This window comes from Eulemur rufifrons, chromosome 28, assembly GCF_041146395.1.
Source record: "Eulemur rufifrons isolate Redbay chromosome 28, OSU_ERuf_1, whole genome shotgun sequence".
In the NCBI taxonomy this organism is placed as follows: Eukaryota; Metazoa; Chordata; class Mammalia; order Primates; family Lemuridae; genus Eulemur; species Eulemur rufifrons.
The window spans coordinates 29,110,537-29,116,041 of NC_091010.1; the positions used below are offsets into that span (position 1 = coordinate 29,110,537).

General features: G+C 35.7%; 1 non-coding gene across 1 annotated transcript; it reads right to left on the reverse strand.

Annotated features, from left to right (window-relative positions):
* Window positions 1-296: 296 nt before the first annotated feature.
* On the reverse strand, window positions 297-376 carry LOC138376741 (small nucleolar RNA SNORD55/SNORD39). The gene has a single exon (XR_011231717.1). It is a non-coding gene; the product is annotated as a small nucleolar RNA SNORD55/SNORD39 (small nucleolar RNA).
* Between the last annotated feature and the right edge of the window lie 5,129 nt (window positions 377-5,505).

The window sequence follows — 5,505 nt, forward strand, 5'->3', positions numbered from 1 at the left end:
ATATCTGTGATTTGGTGTTATTAATTTTGGAAAATTCTCAATCATTATTAGCTTCAATAACTCTTTTGTTCCTTTCTCTTTGTCTTCATCTTCTGACATTCTTATTGAATATATGTTATACTTTTTGTAATTGTCTCACAGTTCTTTGATATTCTTTTTCATCCTTTTTTCTGTTTGCATTTCAATCTTTCTTTCTCCCTTCCTTCCTTCCTTCCTTTCTTTACTTTCTTTCTCTCTTTCTCTTTTTTCCTTTCTTTTCTTTCTCTCTCTTTCTTTCTTTCTTTTTCTTTCTTTCTTATACTCTCAGATTTTCAAGGTTGGCTTACCTTCTGCACGCTCACGGGTCTTCACCATTATCAAAGTGTCATCATACACTGCATTTCAGTTTTGAAAGTTTTCATTAGCTTTTTCAATCTCATTGATTTTTTTTCTCACCTGTGCCCAGTCTTAACAATATTGAGTTTCCATCTCTCTGCTTACATTACTCGTCTATTCTTGTGTATTGTCTATTTTTTCCAATAGAACTCCCAGTATATTAATCATAGTTGTTTTAAATTCCCAGTTTAATAATTCTAACACCTCTGCCACATCTAACCTTAGTTCCAATGCTTGCTCGGTCTCTTCAAACTGTTTTATTTGTCTTTTAATATACCTTGTTATTAAAAAAAAAATTTACATGATGTATTGGGCAAGAGGAACTGAGGTAAGTAAGCATTTAGTGTGAGGTTTTATGTGTATACGACTAGAGCTTAGGTTGTGTTTGTTTGCTATAACTATAAATGTCATGTGCAAAAATTTCTGGTGTATTTTTTTGCCTCCTCTGTTGTCTTTAGGTTTCCTTCGAGATTTCTTCTTAGATAAGGTCTGAGATATATAGTTCTTTCAGTTGCATTACCCTTTTATTAATATTATATAAAAACCCTATTAATGTGATTATAACATATGCGGAGAGGGAAAGTATTCTACAGTCCTATGATTTGGTCTCAGCCTGTGTCCTTGGGCTGTGACATTACGGTGCTTTTCAATTTTGTTTTGTTTTGTTTTACCCTTTGGTGAGACAGGAAGGTTAGTGTAGGCTGTGTATTTCCCTTCCCCCAGGTCAGTTAGGCTCTGGTAAAACCCCTGTTGGCTAGGCTGTGGTAAAATGCTTTCTCTTGATGGCGGGTTTTGTTAAGAATAAAAAAATTCTTTGGGTATATTTTGAAATGACGACTTCTTTCCTCCTGCTGCACAGGGGATTTTTCTCCAGTCTTCACTGAGAACCTGGAGAACTCAGAGATAAAGCTCACACCTATATGAGTTTTAACCTCCAACCCTCTAGGACTGTTCCTCCCCCACCCCCTGGAGTCTTTAACTCTCAAACTTATCCACACTGAACCTTCAGCAATTTATCAATTACAGATTAAGTTTTCCTACCCCAATACTGGTTCTCACTAAGGTTTCTCCTCCTGGACTTCTGCAATGGTAAGTTTTTATTCTCTCTATCTTTCAATTTGGGGGCCAGTGGTTTGTCCTGTGGCCTCAATTCTCTGCTGGATTTAAATAGAATTGTTGATTTTCAGTTTGATCAATTTTTTTCTTGTTGTGATGATGGGGGTGATGACTTCCATGCTCTTTACTTGTCAGACCAGAAACCAGATGTTTCTCCTGACTGATTTTTATCCTTTCTAGGAATTAAACTTTTCTTCTTCTTAGCATACTTATTAATTTTTTATTGGATCCTGGATATAGTGATATTATTTTATAGAATGCTAAGTTTTGTTATATATCTTTAAACAAGGTTAGACTTTGTTTCCACAGGTAGTTAACTCATTTGAACATCAGTTTGACCCCTTTGAGTCTTGTTTTAAAGTTTTTTCACTGAGTCTAGACTAGCTTCCCTTTAGGCATCTATGATGAATGTTCTGTGGATTCACTCAGGTCTCTCCATTAGGCTTTGGGATTTATAGACTCGACATCCTGAACAAACTCTGAGAATTATTTGGCTTATAACTCCCTCCCTCCCCCAGTCTTGTTTTTTCCTCCGGAGTTGTTCTTCATTTAGCTTTGTGTCACTCTTGCGTTTGCAGATTGGTCAAAGATTCAAGGACAGGCATACACATATTCCTGAAGCTATTTCTCCGCATATGTCCCTTCTCTCAGTAATCTGCCTTTCAAATTATAGCCACCATAGCCTTTCTGATCTCTAATCACTATATCTCCAACTCAATAAGACTCCTGGACTATGTTTGGATTCCTATCCTGTGCCATGGTTTTAAAATGCCACCAGGCATAAAACTAGGGCAATTGTAGAGTTCACTCTATTTACCTTCCTTTAGAAATCACAGTACTGCACTGTGTGTTGTACAATGTCTAAAAACAATTATTTCATGTATTTTGCCCAGTTTTCTCATTGTTAACAATGAGAGGTTATACCTGGACCCTTTTACTCCCTCATGAGAAGGCAACCTTTCTTCCAGGAGTGATTGACATCAGGGAAGTCCATTCATGTAAGGGCAACCCCTACTATGTCCCACATAAATTCAGCTTTATTATCTGCATCTCCTCATTCCTCAACATTAGCACAATAGACAACCTAAATATATTTTGCAAAGTCTGGCTTATTCTGGAAAACATCACATGTGATACTTCTGTAAAACAGTCAAGGTTGAACTTTAGAATAATTTCAATCCAATTCTTTTCAGGATCCCTCCAATAGCATCAAATGAAAATACTGTCACTACACCTTCAATCTCCTGGGTCTTTTTGACCTCTGCCCCCATTATGGGAAAGAACTTATACCCATCATCCAGCTATGACCAATATGTTTTGGAGATGAATCAATCTAAATCTTAACCCAGAAAATATATTTTTCCTAAGGGAAACATAATATGATAGGATGAAATGCTAACTGAAATGGAAATAGCTTTTTATATTACGGAGAACCATTCAGCTTTCGGGTCCACATTTACTTGAATCTCTCTATTTTCAAATTTGCTTTATCTTTGAAAAACTTCAAGGTTTATCAAAGTGGTCTTTCAGTGAAGAGAACATATGCATAATGACTTTGTATTCACAAATCATATAAAAGGAGAATCAGAGAAAAGCCTGAAGCTTTTAAGTATAGTTCTTTCCAGAGTCTAACATCTCCAACAAAGTTTTAGAGATTCATAGGACTTATTCTAAGCCCTGGGTTAAATCACATTTTTTTCTCTCCCTCCAGCTGCCTTTATAGAAAGGAATCTTTTCAAAGTAAGTGGCCTGAGAAGGAATGTCCAATTATGAGATGAAGACACATGAAGATTTCTTCCTCTCTCTCAGGTGTTTTCCTTATTTCTCCTATTTGGTTCAGAGGCATATAGGTTACCTGACTCTAATTTTGCTGCCAAAGTTGTGAATCAACTGGAGATGCATGATATTGAACAAATTCTCAGATCTCCCTTTCTCATGTACGGAATAATAGTATTACATAGCTCACAGGGATGTTTTGAAGATCAGGTGATTTTTGAAAAAGAGACAAAAAAGAAAAATATATATTATATATACATATAAAATATCTTTGCTTTTTTATGATACTCTCAACTTAGTTTTATTGAGTTTGATATTCATATATTCTCTGCATGTTTGTATTCTAAGAACCATGTAAAAAAATGTATCAGAAAGCCTTTCACATGAAAGGTTTTTGAAATTTTACAGTCTTCCCTGATATGAGACAGGTTCTTTTCCACTTAAAAAATCCTCTGGTGAGATAATCGGATATGGCCAGACCTGTATGTACAGAGAATAGGCTTAATGGTATTGCTGTTATCCTAAAATTAGAGCTTGGTGGTGACTTCTTGAAAGATCAAAGTGTGTTATTATGCAGAAGTATCAATCTCCACCTCTTCATAATCAATGGTTTTGCTTTTCTCTGACTAAAAGAGAGATACTAGCAGAGAGTGATTCTGCCATCAATTCCTCCTATTTCTTGATTACTTTTCCCCAAAAAGACTGAATGTAGGGTTGTGGTAGAAGCCTTGAAGATGAACCCTGGTGATTCTGCCTCCTGGTATTCATGCTCCTGTGTAATCCCCTCCCTTGACTGTGGGTTTGATTTAGTGATCCATTTCTAATAAATAGACTATGGCAGAAATAACAAGGTGTCACTGTCAAGGTTATAAAAGACTGCAGCTTCTGTCTTGGGCTCTCTCTCTTTCTTATCACTTGCCCTGGGTAAAGCTAGTAGTCCTTCAGAGAAGACCACATGGCAAGAACCTGAGGCCTACCAACAAACACATGAATGAGCTTGAAAGTGGATCTTCCCCCATTTAATTCTTCAGATAATAACACATCTTGCTGCAACCTAATAAGAGATGTTGACCCAGAGGCACCCTGCTAAGCTATTTTTGGATTCTTGGCCTACAGAAACGGTCACATAATAATGTTTATTGTTTAAATTGTTACATTTGAGGTAATTTGTTATGCAGCAATAGATATCTAGTACAAGGATCTACATAATGTTATGATGAAAGCAAAGCCCTCCCCCTCCAAAAAGGCTCTATTAGTCTGTGGTCCTGCAGGTCAGAAAACTTGGGTGCTAGTTCTGCCTCTATCACCAACCAGTTATTACACAAATCTCATTTTCTTTCTGGGCTTCTGTTTCTCCATTATTAAAAATAAGGAATTGTATTACCTTATTTTTATGACATTTAGATTTATATTTCTTTTAGGATTTCTACAATGTGAGTAATCTGTGTATGTGTGTAAAAATAGAAAAGCTACAAAACTCTGATGAAGAAATCAAAGAAGATAGATAGATAGATAGATAAAATGGGAGGTACCCCATGTTTATGGATAGAAACACTCAATGTCAGTCTTCCCAATTTGATCAACATAATCCCAATCAAAATTCCAACAAGTTACTTTGTGACTATCCACAAACTGATTAGAAAGTTTATACAGAAAGGCAAAAGACTCAGAAGAGCAAACACAATATTGAAGAAGAGCAAAGTTGGAAGCCTGGTGTTACTCAACTTTAAGGTTTAGTGTAAATCTACAGTAATCAAGACAGTGTGATGTTGGTGAACAAATAGACAAGTAGATAAATGGAACAGAATAGAAAGAACAGAAATATACCCACACAAATATAGTCAACTGGTCTTTGACAAAGGAGCAATGGCAATTCAATAGAGAAAAGGTAGCTCTGGCTCAGGTGGGGCAAATGCAATATATGTAACCCAAACATTTGCACCCTCATAATATGCTGAAATAAAAAAATTTTTTTTAAAAAGAGAAAAGGTAGCCTTTTCAACAATTATATGAAATGACTGAAGACTCACATGCAAAAAAAAAAACAAAGCAAAAATTTAAACCTTATATTTCTCTTAAAAAGTAACTCAAAATAGATCATGGATCTAAATCAGAGATTCAAAATTACGTGACTTGTAGAAGATATGATAAAGTAAATGAGGGTGAGCTTGGGTTTAATGAGGACTTTTTATACTTTGTCTTAGCCAAAAGGCCAAAAGTGATGGCAATGACTTTTTA